The 25392-nt window shown below is 39.9% G+C and overlaps 1 protein-coding gene across 2 annotated transcripts in view; it reads right to left on the bottom strand.

The window, feature by feature from the left end:
- Positions 1-25392, bottom strand: part of SYT1 (synaptotagmin 1) — a 431113-nt gene that overhangs the window by 270384 nt on the left and 135337 nt on the right. For both annotated transcript variants that reach the window (XM_069975616.1, XM_069975625.1), the window contains exon 4: positions 11559-11604. The gene's annotated coding sequence lies outside the window, so the exon portion shown is untranslated. The remainder of the gene's footprint in view (positions 1-11558; positions 11605-25392) is intronic.

The following is a 25392-nucleotide window of genomic DNA, read 5'->3' as shown; positions in this document are numbered from 1 at the left end:
TAAAATGGCAACTCGTATTTCTCTACACACTCCTAATTTTGTTCTATGAATGGTTAAAAAATACTGACTAAATTCACGCTGACCATTAGGTGTAAGGTTAGGACTCCATAGTGACTTTTATTGTGCAAAGTCTGTGGTAACTACAAATATCAGGCAAACGCAATGTATATCTTCTCATGATCTTATTGTGTCCTGTAACATTTTTTCTCCCAGGAAATCTTTATGGTCACATATCAGTTGTGGTAACCTACAATTTTAACACTAGCAACAATCAAGGTATATTCAGCTTAGCAGTCTGATAATATAATTTCTCTCCAATTTCAGGCTACATTCACACATCTTACCAAAATCTTACCAAAATACAGATGTAATAAAAAAAACTGTGAAAAAACTGCTGTTTTATTATTAGAAATTACAGAAGCTTTTTTTTTTTTTTTTTACAGTCATATAGTGCTACCAAAAAAACTGTGTATAACCATAGCCTTAGTGTCTAAATAGACATTCATGGATCCCCTTTTATTCCATTTTAATGTTTTAAACAATGCTACTGTGTAATTTCTATGTTAAAAGTACTCCTGATTGCTAGAGAAACAGGTATCAAATTCAGCATCTCCAAAAAGCATGTTAAGTAATCTGTGGCTTTAAAGAGGCCTAACCCTTAAGTGGCCCTACACGTACTATATCATTTTCAATGTATCAACGACAAAGCAAGCTTAAACCATGAGAGTCAGATTCAGCAGATTGTTCAATTATATTAAGAAAACATTTTCCTTCTTCTGCTTTAAACTAACACCACAGGATCATTAGATAAATTTTCTAATTTACGTAACAGTAGGTAGGATATTTGGTCACCCTTAGCGGCTTAGCTAGGTTTCAGTTAATGATTTTCTAAGTGTAAAAATTATTTGAGTATGCTTGTATTTATACATATATTTATTTACATAATTTTATACATGTGTAAGAAAATGCACTTAAGGACTTAAAGTGAAACTGTCACTTTTTTTATTGCAGAAATCAGTAGTATCAGCGATTTAAAAAAAAAAACTCTATCATAGGTTTTATTTCTGTACTCTAAAAGAAATTTCCCAGCACCCCTCCCCCTCTCTGACTTCTTATCTGTTCATTATCTGTCTTCAATACAGAGAAGCCAGTGAAGATGGGTTCTGCTGTGTCCATTATATCCTATGGAGGGGGGAGGGGCCAAGGGAGATGAGTGAACAGGGAGAAGAGACATGAAGGTCAGTTGTTTGGAGACTGTCTGGGCACCTAAAACACTGGATTCAGATGTCAGAAAGGTCAGAACTTATCTAGGTACTTGCTGAGAGAAAATTGCAGGGTGTTGTGCTGTGCAGGACTCATATCCATGCTCACTCACTCCTCTCAACCCCTCCCCTCTCCCTAGAGCATAATAGACACAGAAATCCTGCTTCATCTGAAGTCAGGGGGGAGCTAGGAAAACAGCTTTTTCAGTACAGAAGGAAACTCTTTTGCTAAAACCTATTAAATAGTTTCTTAAAATCGCTTGTACTATTGATATTTATTGATCTCAGAAAAATAACATTGAAATGACAGTCACGCTTTAACATTCAATCATATTGTATTAGAAAAATTACTGTTTGAAAGTCTTTAGGCTATGTTCACACACAATAAAGTAATTCATCTTATATTGAAGTCAATGGGAAATTGGCCAGCAGTGCACACACCAAAAAGAATAAAGGCCGTAATTGATTACGACCATCCAAATAATGCACATGCTTATTGTTTAAGACCTTTTTTTTTTTTACTAAATATGGTCTTTTTTTATTTTACGTTCTTAAAAATGAAGATCATATTTATATAGTAATATAGTGATACTTTTTACTGCATGTTAACCTAGCCTTAAAGGACAACTCCGGCGCTTAGTAAAAAAAAAAATTTACAAACATAATTTTCATAGTTACCATTCCTTCTAAGTCAGTCTCTGTTTGAATTTCCCGCCGTCATGGACCCCATGAGCTCAGGTCTGCATCTTTATTTCTTCTTTACTTTCTGGTTTAGGCTTCTCATGATACATTTGGCTCCTGTGACATCCATGTCCCACCCCGCTTGAAAGTACCCATCCCACCATTAATTTCCCCTGGTGCACTGAACACTGCCCTCTCTCTCTATTCAATCATGCCGAAAAACACACAGGTTCTCAGCCTGTGCACAGCAGCTGCACACACATACTTTCACTTTGCAATGTAAGTAGTGTACATTGCAATGGGAGAGTCAGGGCTGTAGGGCCGGGGGAGAGAGTAGGGAGGGGTGTCTCTTGTAGCTTATAAGATGCAGGGAGAGAGTCACGGAGGAAAGAGAAGCAGATAAGAAGACTCTTTACTTATTGACTTTATTCCGCTGGGTTTCAGGAAGGGGGAGGAGGGTTCTGTGTAGCTGACAGCTTGCTGGGAGACAGTCACAGAGGGAAAAGATAAACAAACTTTGTAATGTGTTTTAATAAATGGGGAAAAGTTTTTCACCGGAGTTGTCCTATCACTGTTGTTACAACTTTAAAAATCTAAATCAACATGGAATGTGATATAAAGCATGTTTGCAATTTACAATCATTATTATTTTTTAGTTTTCATGTTTTATAACAAAGCTATACTTACTTGTATCCAGGTCCAGTCTCCTGAAGGCAGCTTTTTAGTCTTGTGCTGGTTGAAAAATAGACCAAACACAGGAAGTCCCGGTCATCTGAAAGGCAGTCATTTGATTGACTCACACATTAAGTCATGACACTCTGTACTGGCTGGACTTCCTGCATTTTGTCTCTTTTTTATACCAGCACAAGACTAATAAGCTGCCTCCTAGAGACTGAACCTGGATACAAGTATAGCTTTGTTTTACAACAGGATAGCTAAAAAATTATAATTAATGTAAATTGCAAACTTTCTTTATTTTACATCCTCTGTTGATTTCGATTTTGAAAGGTATAATAGACAGTGACACTTTACAGACAAAAAATACCTTTAATTAATGTAAATTTTTGGCTCCCCCTCTATTGCTTAGAGCACATGCTATTTCAAATCCCTACCTCCTGTGTTCTGTTTTGTTCAGGCTTCTCCCTGACAACAGACACACTTAGGTTTGAGGGTCCACATATACCTTTAATAACCGATGCCAAACTATCATTCAGCTGTCAGTTATCCCTCTTGTCTGGACCCCATCACTCCCATAAACAGGAGCATTCGACATTGCAGATTGTTCCTTTATTTTCTATGGAGAGAGGAGGGGTGGGTTAAGCCACAGGCAGAGAGCTGTAGCTACAGTATGGCTTATCTCTCCCAGAACAAAGGGGTAAGGCGGTGATTTTCAAGCAGGTCAGATCCCTATCACCACCAACATCATCTGACGGCAACAAATAATGCATACAGGTGACAAAAGTTTAAGGTGTATAGAGACTGCCACAGTGACTTTTGTAGCTTTTCTGTTGCCTGAGGCAAATATTCAAATTGTTATCTCAATTAAAAATCAAATGAAAGGCTTTAATTACAAAAAAAATCTGCAGCTTATAACATTACCAGCAACCAAAATTGTATACCTTTCGATACTGTACACCTCTATATAATAGCCACACAGTCATCAAACAATACCACTACAAATATACCACTATTACAAAACATATAACCACCATATTTTTACTAAACAAATACCACTGTAATTAGAACAATGTTATATAAAGACCAAATAATAGCATATAACTTGACCACATATTATCGCCACATACTGACAAAATATTATCACCTTGCTTTTACTGAATACTGTGAACAGGTCAACACTTCCACTAGATACTAGTATTACATAGGGTCTCCACAACATAAGTAATTACATCCAGTTACATCCTGTGACATTTAGAGGTGATGTCTTCTCTGATTGAAGTTAGTCACTCTAATTATTTCTTTTAAATCTAGCCCAGACCTCCAGCTGGAAGAGTGATGTATGTTGGAGGATGAAGGGCAGTAGAGACAGTACGACATATGACAGAATGAGTGCATTTGGGACAGTGAGGTATGTGATAGTAGGAGGGACAGTGATGTTTGTGACAGGAGGGGGGAGTTATGGACAGTGAGTCATGTAACAGGAGTGAGCTGTAGAGACATTTGCAAAGAATTAGCATTAGAAAGTAGCATAGGGGAGCAGTAGGGCCCGTTATGGGAGGTCGGACAGAAGGGACAATGAGGCAGTGAAATAAGGGGGGGGGAGGTAGGGACAGTGAGACAGTGACAGGAGGGGAGGCAGTAGGGACAATGAGGCTATAAAAGGAAGGAGGGAAGTATAGACAGTAAGGCAGTAGGGATAGTGATATAGGGATATGAGCAACAGTAGGGAGAGAGAGGCAGTGACAGGAGGAAGTAGTAGGAGAAGTGGCATGAGGAAGGCAGTAAGGACAGTGATGCAGTGACAGGAGAAAGGCACTAGGGGCAGGGAGGAAATCATAGGGGGCATAGGGACAGCATTGAGGAATTGATAAAGTGACAGGAGGGACAGTAGGGACAGTTTGGCATGTGAAAGAAAAGAGCAGTAGGGTCAGTGAGGCAGTAAAAGGAGCAAACAGTAGGGACAGTGAGGCAGTGACAGGAGGGACTAGTAGGGACAGTAAGGCACTAACAGGAGGGATCAGTAAGGACAGAGTCATGTGAAAATTAGGGCAGTAGGGACACAGTCATGATAATGTTAGATTCGCAATTTTGTCTATATGCAATACCTATACACCTGTAAACTATAACTGTCACTAGTATAGGTGTATTGCAAAACAGCCGTTATATTGCTACTACAGCTACCACAAACCACAAAAGAAAAGAACAAATGCTGATTTTCATAGCAAAACTATTGTATCTTCATTGAATATATATATTTTAAAACAATTTATAAAAAGAGAGACAAACCAAACATTAAAAGAACGGTGGCTATCCTGGAGGTGTTCTTAATATAGCGCAATCACATAGGCAAGGATCCCTGACCAACAACCTACATCAAAGTAAAGGGGGATGTATTCTCAATGACAGGCAGTAGGACAATGTATGAATAAAATAAAGTGTTAGTGCATACAAATCACAAAATAATCCTACGCCTAAATAAATAGATTACTTATCCACCCCTCATCTGCTATTATTTGCCCCACAACATCTAGAGATCCAGCCAATTCAATACCTTTTATGGTCAATCGAAGGCAACGAAACGCGTGTCGGGGTGGTGGCGTCCTGGAGGATAGACACTGTGATTGACCATAAAAGGTATTGAATTGGCTGGATCTCTAGATGTTGTGGGGCAAATAATAGCGGATGAGGGGTGGATAAGTAATCTATTTATTTAGGCATAGGATTATTTTGTGATTTGTATGCACTAGCACTTTATTTTATTATTTTATTCATATATTGTCCTACTGCCTGTCATTGAGAATACATCCCCCTTTACTTTGATGTAGGTTGTTGGTCAGGGATCCTTGCCTATGTGATTGCGCTATATTAAGAACACCTCCAGGATAGCCACCGTTCTTTTAATGTTTGGTTTGTCTCTCTTTTTATAAATTGTTTTAATATATATATATATTCAATAAAGATACAATAGTTTTGCTATGAAAATCAGCATTTGTTCTTTTCTTTTATGGTATGAGACAAGAGCAGTAGGTATGCAGAAAATGTTCTTTGCGCCAACCTCCTGCATTTCTCCCTGTAACCTATGACATCATAAGCTACCAACCAAAAGAGGCTGTCCTGGTAGTACTCCTAACTATTAGGGCAGCTAAGGAGCCAATCTGGGGAGGAGACAGCTCAGCTGCATACTACTGTATGTGCTCTCCTCTCCTCAATGATAAGAATGACAGCAGCAGCATAGTTGTTGAGGAGTGGCAGAGGACAGGACTCCAGAGTCAGCATCTCCTGCTTCTGGTCCACTGTATGGGCGCCAGTACCACCCCTTAAGGGATTCCACACTACTCCTCCTGATAATATTTTTATCACTTAACTAGGTCAAGTCAAAAGGAAGAAAAAGAGATTTAGAATTTTGCCTCTATTTTTATTTGTATGCCTCATTCAACAAGCAAGGGCATGAGTATAAAAGAGGGGGAATGCTGAATCAACAAGTGTGCCAAAATTGGCGCAAAATATTGACATAAAGGTAGAAGGTTTTGGTAAATCTGTCCTGATGTGCCAATACCTATAGTTCAATAAACTTGTACACTTAACCTGTCCATACACATTAAAGTCAGGTTAACCTGCAGATTTCTAAGGGGTTTGGCCAATCTTTTAATGTGTATGGGAAGCTCTTGACTCTCTCCAAAAGCAGATGTCGCCGGTAGAAAAGACTAAGGCACGTTGGATTTAATATGCCCAAACCTTTTGTTCTCCCAGCTGGTAGCAGCTTTTTTCTCTCCCCTAATTCAGAATACATAATGAGAGTAGTATGCAAGGATTTAAAGAGTCAGCTGTCAGTTAAACAAGCTTTTTGTGAACAGCTCTCTGAAATGTAAGGCCAGCTTACCCCTAACATATTACTTACCTACAGTTAATGAGTACAATCAGTTTGGGGTAAACATTAGAGATGAGCGAACCTTGAGCATGCTCGAGTACATCCGAACCCAAACGTTCGGCATTTGATTAGCGGGGGCTGCTGAAGTTGGATAAAGCCCTAAGGCTATGTAGAAATCATGGATATAGTCATTGGCTGTGTCCATGTTTTCCAGACAACCTTAGAGCTTTACCCAAGTTCAGCAGCCCCAACTAATCAAATATCGAACTATCGAGTTCGGATGGACTCGAGCATGCTCGAGGCTCGCTCATCTCTAGTAAACATCCTATTCAGATTGTGGAAACCCATGTATTGTGTTTCAATAGATTAGTTACAAGGAGTCCAAAAATGCTCCCATGATCTCTAAGTTATTGTACAATTTTTGTCTGTTCCCTGAAATATACTATGAAACAGACTATGTAAAATTGTGTCTTGACCATAAAGCCCTAATCTATTTTAGAACACAAAAATGTCAATTGTGTGCATGTACTTCTATAATGAAATGTTTTCTATTAAACATGTACACTCTCTTGTATTTCCATGACTTCTAATTAACTAAAGGATACAGTAAACTACTTCTGCTGAGATAATCCGCCTGAGGGACAAAGTGCCAATGGATGCTGATTAACTCATGGCGCATGAAAAGCCTATGTTACGTTATTAACTAAATTAATGCAAAAGTCGCAGAAATGCATAATGTATCAAAGAGGGAAACATGATGAAAAATATGGATACAGGGATAATCATGGTACGCTGTGCACAATCTTTGCTATTTCAAATATGCAAAATACACATTGTTATTGGGACACAATAGTAATAACAATAACAAAAATAATTAGAATTGTAATGGTGATACACACATTTGCTTATAAAAGTCTGTTTTAGTTAACCAACCTATACAATATATCTTTACTATGAAACTAGGTCACATGAAAGGCAGAATAAAAAGCTAATAATGGAATTAAACACAATGTAGGTTAGGAAAGAATAAGTGAGTTATTGAATATACATTACAGATATTCTGGGAATGGTTTGCCCTGTAGGCCTAAATAGACATTTTTACCTTATTATGAACAAGTTTGGTTAGCGCAAACTTAGAATGGTGTTTCCATTTACAATCTTCAGCGGAGCAATGTATACTGTAAATGTGCTTATACTCAGATATATGGGGAAATACGCTTTGGGCTAGTCCTATATTTAGAATTACATGACATATAACTAACTTAAGTAACTTGAGTAACTATGAACATATAACATCCACAGTAGTAGGCTTAGTTTTCTGCCCCAGATCTGTATCTTTAGTATGGTTTGTTGGTATTTCCAGAACTAAGGGCAAATGTTGTGCTAGCCCCTTCCCCTTTAATTATCCCCAACTAGCCCCCTCTGTAATATCATTTTGAGAATGTCTTTTCCTGCTTTAGGGTAGCTTCACACATACCGTATTGCAGTGGATTTTCTGCTAGGCATCCGCAGCAGATTTGACTAAATGAATGAATACAGCATCAAACCTGCACCATCCGCAGCAGATTTTACAGTGCGGATTTGATGCTGTGTTCACTTCTTTTAGTCAAATCTGCTGTGGATCTGCTGCAGAAAATCCACTGCGATACGGTACGTGTGAAGCTATCCTTCTCAAAAGCCTGTGTTTTGTATCCCTTTGTACTGTGGCATTGATAACACTTTCCACAACTGATGCCATTGTCTATTTTTTCGGTTTGGATTTGGTTAGGTTTCTCTTTTTTTACTTATTTAGTTATTTACAGCACAAAGTCTCAGTTTGGAATTGCTACTTTTAAAACAGCAACACAGCTTTTATGTTAATATCACTGCCAACAGCAAAACTAGCTTTGCAAAAGGTATGGGTATTGAGCTTAAACTCTTGAACTGCACACTTGGCATCCCCTCCTGCAGCATAAAGAGTGGACATGCATTTCTAAATCCTGGCTTAAATTCTCTTTTTGCAGTAAGGTTGTTTGGTTCCAGCTGGGACTCTGCCATGTTACTGGCCAGGCAAGATAACACCATGAAATATACCAATGTGATCATCTTACACGGCATATAGATATACTAAAGAGTTTTTTACCGTTCCTATGTCTCGATTTATATGCAGTCTTAGAAATCTAGTAACTGCTATATGTTGGAATAGATTCAACTAGATGACAGAAAGTAAATATGACACAGTAATGCTATAGGGTAGTTTTAGAAATGTTTTACAGTGTCAAAGCAAACATGGCAGATCAAAGATACAAATTACTGAATTTAATATTTTATGAAAAGATTTCTCATTTAAAAAAATAATAATATATACAGCAACATTGGGCATTGGTGGTTTCTCAAACCCACTATGATTGATGGTTATTCCCAGTAAAAATGTAGCCAGCCAAATAACTTCTTATGTTCTGCCCAGCTAAATAAATGGCCAACCATGTAATATGCAGATTTGCCAGGGGAAGAGCCACTGCTGCGAACTGTTGTGCAATAAAAGGGGAACCTTTACTTTTTTACATACATAATTTTAACAAACATTAAGAAGAATACATAGGTAAGACTACGTTGTATTGTATATGATAATATATCTTTTAAGGTTATTACAAAGGCTCATTGTATCTATGATATTGTAAACATACAATCCTTTGTTGCCTGTGAGCAACTTTCTTTTTGAATATGTAATGAATTTTCAATATGTATGTTCAAATATTACATAAGCCACTAATAAAGTTGGAAAGTTGTTTTTTGCACATTTCTTGGTATTACTTGCTGCTTATCGTGTACTTTTTATGAGTGGATTCATTTCAAATTAACTAGATTTGTTCCAAATTTCACTAAAGATTTGGATTTATTAATATTATATTTGTAATTCATTTTGAGTGAATCAGTACTATAGCAGGGAGTCTCTGCTGCTGTACTTATAAGGCAAAGACTGTATTCCACCCTGCATAGTTCATACTCATTAGACCGGGTGCCACAAGCTCAAGAGTTTTATATATATATATATATATATATATATATATAGAGAGAGAGAGAGAGAGAGAGAGAGAGAGAGAGAGAAAGAAAGAGAGAGGGGGGGCTGTGAATGTGCTGTGCAGAGATCTGTTGTTATTTTTTATTTGTTTTACCATTTATTCTCAAATTTGAATCTAAATTCTGAAATTAAATGTTAAAGGACATGATAGGCTATACAAAGTGGTTTGGTATAGTTTACTACACACATTTTTTATGTTGCAATGCTAGTCTATTCATTCTATCTTTTCTATTCTATTATTGCCAATATCCAAATCTTTCAATCATTGCAAGTACAAATAATGGAAACTTCCCTAACAGGTCTATATATAGCTTAATGGACACAATACTGCACACGTACCTTGTTCTAAAGGTTGCAATGCTAATCCTTCATTCTTTTTTTTTCTATCAAATCATTTCCCAAACCAAATCTTTCAATCATAACAAGTTCAAATAAAAAAATTCTCTAAGCCAGAATTGTAAATGCCATATTATAGTTCACAATAGATCCATCCTATCAGGAAGAAGATAGGCCTATGCATTACAAAGACTTTTCTACCATAAGATGTGATAGCATATTGTTAGGACATGCCATCGCTTTTTGACTGATGGGCTCTAAATCATGGGATTTCCACCAATCCTCATAAGAACTATGAATCCTTCCCTGCTGTTTCCTGCATGATGCTGCTCTCATCAATGCATTGTACAGAGAAATGCAAAAATCTTCTATTCACTTAAAGGCTATGTGTAATCCCAAAATGTCTAATTTCTTTTTCAATCTGTCTTACAGTAAGATTTTCATTGTTGCCTATAATAACCAAAAAGAGCTCAGCATTCATTTCTCATATTGTGCTAATAATTGAAAGCTGAACTGTGATTGCTTTCTATGGGCAAATTATAGAATCTTTTAGTGGTGTTTTTTAAGCATCATTTTAAACGTCCCTACATTTATTTTTGGTTGAACCTTAAAGTGACTCTGTACCCACAATCTGCCCCCCCCCCCCCCCAAACCACTTGTACCTTCGGATAGCTGCTTTTAATCCAAGATCTGTCCTGGGGTCCGTTCGGCAGGTGATGCAGTTATTGTCCTAAAAAAACAACTTTTAAACTTGCAGCCCTGTGTCAGCCACGGCCGTTTGGCACAGGGCTGCCAAAAAGTTTAAAAGTTGTTTTTTAGGACAATAACTGTATCACCTGCCGAATGGACCTCAGGACAGATCTTGGATTAAAAGCAGCTATCCGAAGGTACAAGCGGTTTGGGGGGGGGGTGTCAGATTGTGGGTACAGAGTCGCTTTAAGCCTGCAAATAAACTGAAACTTCCTGTTCCTTAGATGTAATTTCTCAGCAGTTGCTGAGATCTCTCTGAGTTTCCGCTTTTTTGTTTCCTATGGTCCATGAGGTTGCTCCAAAGCATATCTCTAAAATGGTTTTCATGAGAAAAAACAGATGCTACATAAATACATGTAGATGTGCTGCTGTGAGATGGTCAGAGGAGAAAAAGTACAAAATGGGTATCTGCCACTTCAGTCTGCTCATTGATAAGTGTCTAATCAATGATCTTTTAGTGATAGAATATGTAAGGCTTTGAATTCTGGGCCAATACTCCTGTAATATAAACGTTTATATAAAAAAAGCACACTAGTTAGGGCGCTGCCCTTTTACATGTATATGCGTTTATTCTGTCATATTTTTGTTTATAAGACTACATTGTGCCTAGTAAGGTAACACATATTTCTAAGTAAACACAACTTGCTTTTCATTAACATTTTCTGGGTACGTAGAGTCTGCAAAGACAAGCTATTTGAATAATTAAAGAGGATTAGAGAGATAAACTCCAAAGCTGTTGCAGTGTAATGTGATAGTGTAAAGTGACTGCATTGCAAGTATTTTCTTCCACACCTACAAATACAATAATTAGAACAGAACAAATTTCTCCTATTAGCAAAGAGTTTATGATTGCATACAAAAATTACTGCAATGAAAATAACTCTAATAAATTGGAAGAATAATTTAAGATAGATATACTCACCAAGTTCTGGACTTATTTAATCTTTTTGTTGTCGGTGTTGATATACCTATTAAAAAAAAATATACATGAAAACTAGTATTAAAAAATTCCACACACACACACACACACATATATATATGGACATATACACTGGACGTTATTTTTTCTTTTAAAAAACAGAGAGGAAAAACATAGCCATATGTGAACATAGCCTAAGAATGCTTCAGATTTATAACAGGCTATTTGAAAATCTGGCACATCTTGAGATTTTGCAGTTATATTTTCAATATAATGTGCTCTATTGAGTTCAATGAGAAATTGTCCAGCAATGCGCACACCATATAGAATAATGGCTGTAATTGATTACAGCCATCCAATTTGTAAACATGCTCATTATCTATGATATGCTTTTTCAAATACAACCGTTTTCCCATCTGTTCACATATTGTCTTATCGCTCAAAATTACATTCATATTTATTCTTTATTTTACTGTGTGCAAACCCATATATATTTGTTTCCCTAAATTTTGTTAAAAATAGTAAAATAAAGAAAAAGCTACATAAAAAGGGTATAACTATAATAGGACTGACCCACTGTTTAAAAATGGGATCCCCAAAGTTTAACCAAATTTCATTTTTGATCTCCTTTTTTTTTTTATTTCACCCCATGAGTAGTTTTCTTTGCAGTGCAAAATGAAAACACAATAATGAAAGTCGGTGTCTTCAAGGGATTGAACAGGTTTGCACCTCACCTACCTAGTGCTTTAAGCAGTTATTAGAGGTCACTACTACTGACAGCTTCTCTATATTTGCTGCTCCTACACTGTCAGCTCTCTCCTCTATTTTTAATAACAAATGTGCAACATAGAATATTGGATCTCATCTCAAGACATTAGAAAAACTAAAATGTACCCATAGTCTATTTTCATAGTATTAGCCAGTAGCAATTGCTATGCATATCCTGTACTCTATTCTGCTAAAAATATCTTTCAAAAACTTAATATCATGTATCATTTCCAGTACCAACATTAATACTTGATTAGTCCAAGACACCCCACAAGTGTTAAAGCGTCAGAGGTCCAGACATTTTGTATTATCATTAGAGCCACCAACTACATAATAATCAGTGTTCAACACATAACATTAGTAATTATCCACAGCTGCTCCTTTACAACAATGTTAGGAAATAAACATTTTAGCTATAAAGAAGGGGAGGATTGTTAGAAAATAATAAAAAAGAAACATATATTACAACTATACTAATTAAAGTCTCCAGTCAAAAGCTCAGATTGTTTAAACACTACAAATGAACTTAATAATTTACTTATTATGTCTTCATTTCTGAAGTACAATGTGACATCAGGAACTAACCATCATTTGTATTACAGCTGCTTAGCAGAAATGTTTTGCATAGTAATTAAAATTCTACATCAATTTTTTCGGGTGGGTATGTCCACACTATGCCATTTGAAGTAAACTTCCTTGGAATTTTGAAAGTAGCTTTTTATTTTTTATTTTCTTTCACAATAGCTGTGGACATTGATTACCATATAGGATGTCTGAGGTACACCTGTTCTGTTATTAAACCTAGTATCTTCTCATGCATTATAAATGGATCTCCTTTTTACTCCTGTGTGTAACAAGCATATGGCCTACATCATCCATTATCTATGTGAAACAGGAGACAGAAGAGAATGGGCTTCTATAGTGTGAGAGAAAAGTATATGCATCTTGTTTCACAAATTGTTTCTTTAGGACATGACACCATTTACAACTGCAGCATAATTCCCTAGTAATTAATTAATTTACTGTATTTCTGGACACCACCACCAGATGCTATCATTTACTACCGTAACAAAATACATTGACATACAGTACAGTATATGCTTTAGATTTAACATATATTAAAGTTATGACATAATTTTTAGTAGTATAGTGTTACTCAATTATTTATCCTGCTTTGCTTATGTGGCTAACAGCAACAGGTGCTAAGATTCTTGCACAACAAAGGTCTATTATGATTGTCTTTAACGCGAGTAGGGAATTATATTTTGACTATTATTCTTTTGCTGTTCACAAATGTCAAGTCACTATGCAGGTACTGCAATTCCATCACAGTCATTTGCCTGTCTCCCTCACCTTCTAGACTGTAAATCTTCACAGAAAGTGTCTTCTCTCCTAATGCACCAGTATGTCATTTACAGTACTTTGTTCATGTTTCTTATCATATGTACAGCACTCTGGAATCAATTGTGCTATAAAAATAAATAAATAATAATAATAATAATAATAATAATAATAATATAAAAATAACAACAACAACTACTGCGCAAAGAAAATAGAGTGGTCATTGGGGGTCCCTATTGTTAGACACCATTTAGCAAGTGATAGTATGTCCTAGACATATTCCATCATATACTTTGATTGGAATTGGAACTCTTGAAACTCTAGTTAGTAATACTTGTAACTAGCAGATTTTTTTCTTCTTTTAGCTTCTGGTTTAACCCCTGAAGGACCCATAATCTACCAGTATGTCATGGAAGCTTGTCAATTAAGGACCCATGACGTACTGGTACGCCAGAAGGTCCCGAGGCTCTATGGAGCAAACTCAGAAGCTTGCTTTATAGAGCCTGAGGACTGACTGCTATAAGCAGCCGGGTCCTTACTGTTAATAACGGGCCACTGCTATCGCACAGCCACCTGCCATTAACCCCTTCAGGCATTTCATTAACCGTTTTCTTTTTTCTTCCTTTCCTTTCCATAGTGCGTACTTTTTTCACCTTTGCAATGACAGACTTAATTTTTCCATAAAATAGGCAGCAAAACCACAAAGAAAAGAAAAGGCCCAGTGAAATTGGAAAAAAAAAAGCATTTTTTTTTTTTATTTGAGGAGGTTTTGTGACTACACTGTTCACCCTATGGTAAAAGTGCCTCAAGTTCTTCAAGTCAATATGATTACAATGATAGGCAACTTATCTAACTTATGTGAATATAACTTATATGTACTGTACAGGGATCAGCATCATTGCAACGCAGAAGCAGGGGTCACCCCTCTGGGGGGGGGAGTTTTGACAGCTGCAATTAAATGGCTAATTAGCCTTGCGTGGCGATCGGCTGGCATCTGCTAATAACCCCTCTGAATTCCCTCCTGAAGAGCCCCATCAGCCCCTTGACATACGGCTACATAATGGGTCGTCAAGGGGTTAAATTACCATTACCATTTTAAATATAAACTACATAAAAATAAACATATTACATATTATAGCATGCGTAATTATCTTATTTAATAAAATATAACAATAGTGGGGGAGATTTATCAAACAAGGTGTAAAGGGAAACTGGCTCTGTTGCCCCTAGCAGCCAATCAGATTCCACCTTTCATTTTCCAAAGAGCCTGTGAGAAATGAAAGGTGGAATCTGATTGGTTGCTAGGGGCAACTGAGACAGTTTCACTTTACACCATGTTTGATAAATCTCCCCAAGTGTTCCTATATCGTAAACAGTGTAGACAAAAAAGCACAAGCATTGTTAATTTTTTGTTACATTATATATCAGAAAAAAAAGGGATCAACAGATACCACCTATACAAATATGAAAGCAATGAAAACTAGAGATCATGGCGAAAAAAATAAGACCCTACACAGCCCTGTAGGTTAAAAAATAAAAGCGCTAGGAATGCGAAGAGGAAAGCCACAAAAATAAAATTGCCGCCGCCCTTAAGGCCGAAATCCACTGTGTCCTTAAAGGGTTAAGTCTTATTACTGTTATAAATTATATTATATTTAATTAAATTATTATAGTTCTGACAAATTTCTAACTGGTTTATGCATTATCAGAATACTAAGGGAGCCTTATCAGTGCATGTATGCTTATTTAGCAGCATAAAGCGCTACAACCATGTAGGGGTTGCTATAGTGTACAGCATTAATCATTTGGAAATGAAGTAAAGGATTTTTGGAGAATGAGTGTTACTTATCCTTTCTTCCCCACTGCTGCATATATATTGTTTTGCATCTATTAAGTTGATCACCACCATTAGTTCCACTACGGGAACAGCCGCCATTTAATGGCAAATGATGGCCATCTTTTCATTATCAATATACTGATGTCATTTTGCGCTTATTTTTATCTCTCTGCACAAATGCTCTGCTCGAATGTTGAGAACCATACAGTTGAGCCAAATTGTTTCCTTTCTGTATCAATTATAATTACAGTAAATCCAATGGTCTGTAGGAATCCCAACTCACCTTATTAAAAGGTGCAAATATGGGGCTTTCCAAAATTTGCTTTTTTATCCCAGAAAACTGTTGCAAATTGGTTCCCCCTATAGTGATTATGTTCTTGTTATTGAATTTTTGTTAAAATGAATTCAAATGCATCCATGTGATTTCTATACCTTGCCTTTATGTCCAACTTTCATTCTTTAACATAGAATGACATTTTGATATTTTTATGTCAGCTTCTGCACATCTGCTCATCAGATTTATGCAATTTTGAGGTGTTTTCTCAAGTTACAATATTAATTCTGAAACAACTAATTTATCTTGAAAATATTGTTACTTGAGACCATAAACTGTATGGAAATCACTAATTGTTTCTGGAGACCTAAAATGTCAACCAAAAATAAGAAAAACTAAAGATTAAGAATATGCAAGTTATTACATATCAAAGTCTTAAAGCTCAGCCAGGAGCTGTTGAATCACTTTCTCTGTTGAAGACAAAGAGTGTTTTCAGGGTACTGTATGGTAAGAATAACATAAAGCCACATGAGGCTCTCATCCAAGTACAGGTACAGAGTAGCTAATCAATGCCTGCACTTTAGTAATATAGCTCCTGCTGATACCTGCCACAATGGACTTAGAAAAGAGAACTGACAAATCTATACAGTAGCTAAAATGTATTTTCTGATGGTCATACCCATTACAACATAGACAGCATATTTTTATTGCTAGCCTCACAAATCTAAATTCTTTACTGTGAGTTTTAGTTTAAGGCTACTACAGCCAATCTTGCACTAATTGACATACTTTCATAGCTTCAAAGAGGGAAAAAAAGTACATATAAATGTTTGGTTCAATATGGGTAAAGTTTCTCTTGGGGAGACTTCCAAGCTGGCAATTTTTTCACTTTTAACACGTTTGAACAATATGCTCAAAGTGAAATTGAAACACACATCAAATATATGTATAGTCTGTGTCTATTTTGATTTTGCTTTGTTGTCCCATTTTTCCTTCTGACAGTTTGACAGACCAACTAGCAGAAGTGTCAGATGTTTTGTAATGCACCCGCAAGAGTGACAATGGAGACAATCTTCACATGCTGCTTCATTCTGTGTGCCCATAAAGTTCATAAGGCCTTCGGAAACAAACATGACATTTCCTTAAAGTAGAAACAATATCACATAAGTAGCTGTCATTATAAATAAACATTCAAATCTTAACATAATGTAAAGCTGCAGCAGGAATTCTCTATTTAATATATTAAACAAACTGTACATTCTTGTCTCTACGGCTCCTGAAAGTTCATGTGTATGTGTACTAGCTTAAAACAGTAATGAAAAAGAAAACTATGAAAAATCACATTCTGGTTTCTATTAATATTTTGTCTAACAAATCCTCATATGAAAATAATTCTTTAGTGGCTCCTTACTACCGATGGTATAATAGATTAACCAGGTTTAAAACTCAATAATTGATCTCATAAATACTGTATACTGTACTTCACACAATTTCCAAGATATCAGCAAACTCCAAGCTTTATTACAACATCTGAAATGCAACGTTTCGACCACCAAAGGTCTTTCTTGAGCACACAATGTATCACCCAGTGCCAGTGGCGTAGCTACAGTGAAGGCAGGGAAGGCGACTGCTATGGGGCCCCTGCATGAAGGGGGCCCGAGGAAGCCTGCCCTGCCTTCATGGTAGGTACCCCGCTCCCCCAGGGGTCCAGAGAGGAAGAGGGACCCCCACTGCACTGTTCAGCCCCCTCACTGTAGTGCCGGGTGAGCGGGCTGAACAGAGGAGCAGGACCTGCCAGACGGCACAGGAGAGGGATTAAGGACCTTTGGGTCACATGACCCAAAGGTCCTCAATACCTATGTGAGGATCAGCCCGGACTACAGGAGGAGGAGGGGGAAGCCTGGGAGCTGTAAGTGCTGTGTATGTGTGTCAGTGAGTGTATATATGTATCTGTGGGTATATGTATATGTCAGTGTGTGTATATATGTATCTGTGGGTATATGTATTTGTCAGTGTGTGTATATATGTATCTGTGTATATATTTATATGTCAGTATGTGTTTGTATCTGTGGCTATATATGTGTGTATGTCAGCAATGTCTGTAGCACTGGTGTATAAGTGTGTGTTTGCTCCCAAAGATGTTCTGCAGCAGCTTCTATTAATGCTGGGCTCTAATAAAAGAACCCACCACTAATATCTACTGCATTTTCTATTATTTCCGGTTGAGTATTGCTTATTACACTGAGATGATTTCCCTGTGTACAGTCTATTCATGGTGTATACATCAGCACTAGTGTCATCACATTACAGCGTATATATGTGTGTATGTCAGTGGCGTATCTGTATATTTGTTAATGGTGCCTCTGTGCGTGTGTATATGTGCGTCAATGTCTGTGTTTGGAGGGGGGGGGCGTACAGGATTTATGGGGCCCCATGAATCCTAGCTACGCCCCTGCCCAGTGCTACCTTAAATATACAGTATGAGGGTTGGTATCAAATGGAAATTAAGGGGGGAGGGACATGGGGGTAGGGGGATCAGGGGAAAAAGAGAAGGAAAACCTGGGGGGCATAATCCAGGAAGGTCAGATAAATCCAGGCACAGTGTATACAAACACATCATAATGACATAATGTATCAATAAAAGTATCAGATTCACGAGATAACCATAATACAAGGGATAGTAGGTGAAGTGATCGCTAATGTCAAACAATAAAATTGGTAACATACTAAGTATATGGTCTATAGCAGCATGATGAAACCTGTTTAATGCCTGGTATGGCTTGAGCGGTTTGACATGGCAGGTCTGCACCATCACAGCTACAGTGGGCTTTATATAGTAAAATAATATTGGGGGACAAATAAACACCTGGCATGGCGTATTTGGAGACAAATGCTTGGAATGGCATATATGTTAGCATTCCATCCTGTGTAAGGATATAACCAAGGATGTATATGGAGGGGATACCCAATATATGTATATCTACGGTGTACCAATAGAGCCACAGGTATCTGAGCAATCGCAGTGCTGAGGGCAGGAGAGGCTATAAATTCAGAGAAAACACTTTTATGCCCCCGTGTGAGGGGCTGGTCCGTGAGAGACTAAGCTGTGTAACGTCAGCTTCGAAAAGTGGTCACTACTGCTCCCTCCACACAAGGGCTGACACATGTGAAAACATGCGGTCCCACCCATGACATTGGAGTACATCACAGGGATCTCCCAAATTGTGGCCCCCCATGATGACCACAGACCGGTGAGTCCAAGCCTCTAAAAATTTAGGTGTTATTCAACTATACACCTTGGGGATGTTGGAATTTCACAGTTTTTGTTATGTCATCATAAATGTCAAAAATTATTGATCAAGTGGGTCTTCACTGCTGACACCCACTCTTATCAAGAGTTAAAGTCAGGGAAAGATCGCAGCAGCACTATCCTTTCCCTGGCCGGCAGCTTAAAAATTTCCTATTGACTTTTATAGGGAATTTTGACAGTGTGCGCTGCTGGCCGGGGATTGCATCGCACTGTTGCGATCTTTCCCCGGCTATAACTTTTGATCGGAGTGGTTGTGAGCACCGTGATCAATAACATTTGACAAGTCTGTAGACATGTCAAAAGTTAGTTTTTGTGACAGTTACACTTTAAATAAATATGTATAATAGATATCACCTTAGGTTCCCAAGACTAGACAAGATATTTGCTTCTGGGGTGACCTTAGACTGAATGGCACCCTGTATGATACATTCTGCTCTATCCATATTTTTAGAATGCTGTGTCACAAAATTTCTACAGCAACACCTCACACATTGACAGGGAACCGTACAGTGGCAATCAAATGGATTTTGTTCCTGTTTTTCCTGCAGAAAATAGCTCATCATATAATGCAAAGAAAACCATACTGGCCTCCCTTGGTCCTCCCTTGTTTGTTTATGTCAATATGTCTTAATCAGGGAAAAAGGTATGGCCACAGGAGAGGAAAGTATATACAGTAGCTTTTCCTCGCCTTTATATTTTTTTTAATGCAGAATATGCAGAAGGTTGGACCACAAGCTAGTGGAGCATTCGCTTCCTTGGTGAAACCCTTTTGTGCATAATTTTTATTAAAAAAAAAAAAAAAAAATATTTTCATTTTAGCACTGCCGACCATCTGAGGTCTAAACTATTTTTAATGAGATTTAAAAAAAAGCATTAACATGAAAATGAAGCTGCATCTGTTTAACTGTCAATATCATGCCTTTAATTTCATTGTCAGGTGCATTAGATGTAAGTAGTATCGATTAACTTGAATGTTCAAGCAACACACAAGACAGATCTAAGAATTAACTTAGCATAAGATTTACAACACATGCTGTGAGTCACTCTACAACTACCACTTAAAATCTTTTCATTCAAGTCCAGATGCTTTACCATGGCAACTACATCTTAAACACCAGGTTTGTAAGCAAAAAGTGAAGTAGGTAATTGATGAGCTACAAGGTGGTTTTTCAGCACCCACCTATTGAGTTGCCAGTCTTACAATGTATTAAATACATGGAAATTCCTTTGTCAGTGTGATAAGCAAAGGAAAGGCTTTTTTTTTTTACTATATTCATTAATTTCCTGATTGCACCAATGCCAAATAGCTAGTATGGAGAAATATTATTTGGGACAACCAGACAATTTGAAGGAAAAAAAAAGCCACTTGCCCCTTTAGGCTGGGTTCACACTACGTATATTTGAGGCTGTATGTTTGAGGCTGTATAGCAACCAAAACAAGGAGTGGATTGAAAACACAGAAAGGCTCTGTTCACATAATGTTGTAATTGAGTGGATGGCCGTCATTTAATGGCAAATATTTGCTGTTATTTTAAAACAACGGCTGTTATATTGAAATAATGGAAGTTATTTACCGTTATATGGCGGCCATCCACTCAATTTCAACATTGTGTGAACAGATCCTTTCTGGGTTTTCAATCCACTCCTGGTTTTGGTTGCTATGAGGACCTGACATGAGGACCAAATACAGCCTGAAATATACATAGTGTGAACCCAGCCTAAGAGTGAATCTGTCAGCTAGAGTTCAAGCTCCAAACTACTGACACTGTTAGATAGCTGTTAGAGCAATAATTTTTTATTACTTTTATTAATTTTTTTACTTTTATATATCCATGTGTTTCCAGAAGATAGAAAACATGGTTAAATTCTTTGGTGCAAAGTGTCACCGAGGCTTTCTCAACCCCTGAAATGCTGAGGGCTGTAATGCTTGCTTCCTCTCCCAACCATCCTTATTCCTGCTTGTGGCTGCACATCAAGCTGAGGTAGGGAGCGATGGGGACCGTGGAGGCATTGTAGCGTGCAACATTTTAAGCAGCGAAAGGTTTATCAGTCAAGGCTGAGGGTGAGGAGAAGCTGTATTTTATTCTAAGGCTATGTTCCCACACAGTATTTTTGCCCAGTATTTTGGTCAGTATTTTGCAACCAAATCCAGGAGTGGATTGAAAACACAGAAAGGTTATATTCATACACTGTTGAATTTGAGTGGATGGCCGCCATTTAATAGCAATAACAGCTGTTATCTTAAAATAATGGCCATTATTTACCATTATATGGCAACCATCCACTCAATTTCAACAGTGTGTGAACATAGCCTTTCTGTGTTTTCAATCCACTCCTGGTTCTGGTTGCAAAATACTGGCCAAAGTACTGAGCAAAAATACTATGTGGGAACTTAGCCTAATAATGAATTATCATTTGCATGTTACTATTTTAGTAAAATAAGTCATTCTGTAGAAAATAGAACATTATGAAGGATAGTAAATGACTAAATTATAAAATGCAGTGTGTAAATATAGTTTTAGGGTAGCTTCACACATACTGGTGTGAAATCCCTTTTACTGTAATTTTCTAATTTTCTATGAGTTTACACATTTGCAGCGGATTTTTCATTCTGCTATAGCTAAAGCCCGGTCCTACTTAACCCAACGCTGCCGGGCTGCTACATTACGCTCCTGCTTGCTTCTCAGGCTCCAGACTCCCTGGTGTCCTGCCCAGCCAATCAGGGTGCTGTCCCGCCACAGCCACTGATTGGCCCAGTGAGACATCAGGTAGCTGGGAGCCTGAGGAGCAACCAATAGCACAGGCAGGTAATGTATTAGGCTCTGGGTGTTTTTTTTTTTTTTTGTTTATACACAGTGCTACTATGGTGTGTAGAAGCAATGACTGTTTCCTTAGTCTATAGTTATATGGTGAAGTGTTGTTGTTGTTGTTGCTGCTGTTGTTGTTGTTTCAACTATTTTATTTATCATGTAAATTCCATGTTCAATAAAAAAGGTAGTCTTGGATGCCCTATACATGATGATTTGATACATAGTAGATTGGTTCATTCTCTAAGCATAAACTATTTATACCATGACACTGTTCAGTGCATAAATTCCTATCAGCCTGATATCCTGTTTGCAATATTGTACCTGTGGGACAAGACATAAATATTCCAAGGGATGTGCTGGCACATATAAACAGAAGTCATTTTAATTCACATTTATTTGCAAGTAATGCAGTTATCTACTATCCAGAGAACACATATTTATTAAATTTGGCCTACAAGAATGAACATGGTAGGTTATTACAATGCAAATTGACTATGTTCTTTAAATTATGTGTAACGCCTGGAGTAGTGGATCCACTGGACCGGCACCAGCGATGGCACAAACCTCACCAGGGAGCGGAGTCTAAGGGGCCGCTGGTTTTCACCAGAGCCCGCCGCGAGGCGGGATGGACTTGCTGCGGCAGGCGACCCCCAGGTCGCTACCCCTGGCTTGGTTGCTGGTGACGGCAGGCGAGGCGTGGCAGGAGCAGTAGGCAGGAGATGGCACTGGCAAAGGTCTGCAGGTGAGAGCGCACGTGACAGGCTGAACGCAGGAACAGATGGAGTGACAGGGAAACAGGAACCAGGAACAGGGACTAGGGACCGGGTAACGGATAGGACTCAGGAACAACAGGGGGCTGGGCCAAACGCTATGGGAAGCATGTAGAGGCTCCAACACTAAGGACAGGGCATGCTGGGATTTATAGGGGAGTGATTGGGTGCAACTACCAATTAGGAGCGCACTGCCCCTTTAAATCTGAGACAGCCGGCGCGCGCGCGCCCTAGGAGGCGGGGACGCGCGCGCCGGCCGGCACAGCGGGAGACAGGAGCGTGGAGAGGTGAGGCGCCCCCCGGGGCCGAGGTGACAGCAGCGCCGGGTCCCCGACTATGGACACCGGCTGCTGCATAGGGCAGGTAGCGGTCGCGGCGGCGGCCCGGAACGCGGGACGCCGCCGCGGCCGTAACAGTACCCCCCCCCTTTGGCCTCCCCCTCTTTCTTGCCTGCAAATGGCACAGGAAGCCACAAAGTCTTTGACATCTTGGGATAGGCTGGGCCACCAGTAGTGGCGAGAGATCCGTTGGCCGGTCTTACGGACTCCCGGGTGCCCGGCCTCCAACGAGGAATGTCCCCAGTTCAAAATACCTCTTCGAAGCGCAGGGTGAACATGAGTCTTTCCGGGGGGTACTCTCTGAAGAGTGGAGGTGACGACTGGTACTAGGCGATCAGGCGGTATAACGTGGCAAGGGACCTTCTGTAAGTTCTTCCGGTGGTGAGAGGACACGACCTTAGTCTTGGGTACGGGGAGAGGGTACACCTCGGCAGAGAAGGCATCCGCCGAGTCTTGGTCTTCTGCCGGTAGGCCGGATAGAGGCTTGGCCGGGACAGGAAATGACATAATACACTTGGTCTGAGGTGACTTGAGACACTGGTGGGAACAGTCCTGACCCCAACTGAGAATCTCCCCGGTTCTCCAGTCCAGCTGAGGGGCATGTTCTTGTAGCCACGGGAGTCCCAGGAGGACCGCGGGGGAAGAATGGGGCAGGACGTAGAAGGATATCTCTTCTTGATGTGAAGGACCCACCTGGAGGACTAAAGATGCGGTCTGGTAGTACACACGGTCGGTAAGAATTTCGCCCGTGACCGAGGAGATAGTCAGGGGCCTGGCTAGTCGGGTCACGGGTAGCCGCCATCTTTGGACCAATGTTGCCGCAATAAAACTGCCTGCTGAGCCAGAATCGAGGAAGGCAGTAGTCTGATGATTTTGTCCTGAGGGAGTCCGGATGGAAACAGGCATAGACAGACTTGGAATGGTGGCATTCGCACCTAGGGACACCTGTCCCACCGGACCTAGGTGCGAGCGTCCTCCGGATGTTTGGGGACGTAGGGAACATCCCAGCCGGAAGTGATCGGAACCACCGCAATAGAGACAGAGATTCTGCTCCAGGCGCCGGATTCTTTCATCAGGCGTCAGGTGAGCCCGTTCCACCTGCATAGGAATCTCAGGAGAGGGCTGGGACATCGAAAGGTCAGGATTCTGGAAAACCGGCGCCAGCTGGGGGTGGCGACGGGAATGGGTTAGTAAATGTTCATGCCGAACCTCCTCCTCCCTCTCCGAAAAACGAGTATCAACTCGGGTGGCCAGTAGAATGAGTTCGTTCAGGGAGGTAGGCAGGTCTCGGGCAGCGAGCACGTCTCTCACTCGACTAGACAGGCCCTTCTTGAAGGTGGCCAACAGGGCGGCCTCGTTCCAGTCCAATTCAGCTGCCAGGGTGCGGAACTGGATGGCGTAGTCACCGACAGAGGAGCTGCCTTGAGAGAGGTTGAGGAGAGCAGTCTCGGCCGAAGAAGCACGGGCAGGTTCCTCAAAGACGGAGCGAAACTCGAATAGGAAGGCCCGGAGATTGGCAGCAACAGGATCATCACGGTCCCACAGTGGCGTGGCCCAGGCCAGGGCTCTACCCTCTAATAGGCTGATGATGAAAGCCACTTTAGAGCGCTCGGTGGAAAACTGACTACTCAAAAGTTCAATGTGCATGGTGCACTGAGTCAGGAATCCTCTGCACAACTTAGAGTCCCCAGAGTACTTGCTTGGGAGAGCCAGTCGGAGTGAAGAAGCAGCGTCAGGAGATGGTGTGCGCTGGGCAGTAGTCTGCTGCTGTAAGGCGGCAGTGAGTTGCTGGATCTGCTGTGACTGTTTCTGGATTTGTTGAGCCTGTTGCGCGACCACTCTGGCGACGTCACGGAGATCTGGCACCTCGCCGGGATCCATGGTTGGAGCCTACTGTAACGCCTGGAGTAGTGGATCCACTGGACCGGCACCAGCGATGGCACAAACCTCACCAGGGAGCGGAGTCTAAGGGGCCGCTGGTTTTCACCAGAGCCCGCCGCGAGGCGGGATGGACTTGCTGCGGCAGGCGACCCCCAGGTCGCTACCCCTGGCTTGGTTGCTGGTGACGGCAGGCGAGGCGTGGCAGGAGCAGTAGGCAGGAGATGGCACTGGCAAAGGTCTGCAGGTGAGAGCGCACGTGACAGGCTGAACGCAGGAACAGATGGAGTGACAGGGAAACAGGAACCAGGAACAGGGACTAGGGACCGGGTAACGGATAGGACTCAGGAACAACAGGGGGCTGGGCCAAACGCTATGGGAAGCATGTAGAGGCTCCAACACTAAGGACAGGGCATGCTGGGATTTATAGGGGAGTGATTGGGTGCAACTACCAATTAGGAGCGCACTGCCCCTTTAAATCTGAGACAGCCGGCGCGCGCGCGCCCTAGGA

The sequence above is a fragment of the Dendropsophus ebraccatus genome, chromosome 1 (assembly GCF_027789765.1).
Source record: "Dendropsophus ebraccatus isolate aDenEbr1 chromosome 1, aDenEbr1.pat, whole genome shotgun sequence".
In the NCBI taxonomy this organism is placed as follows: Eukaryota; Metazoa; Chordata; class Amphibia; order Anura; family Hylidae; genus Dendropsophus; species Dendropsophus ebraccatus.
Note: the sequence above shows the minus strand (reverse complement) of the source record. Positions and strands in the feature narration are given on the sequence as shown.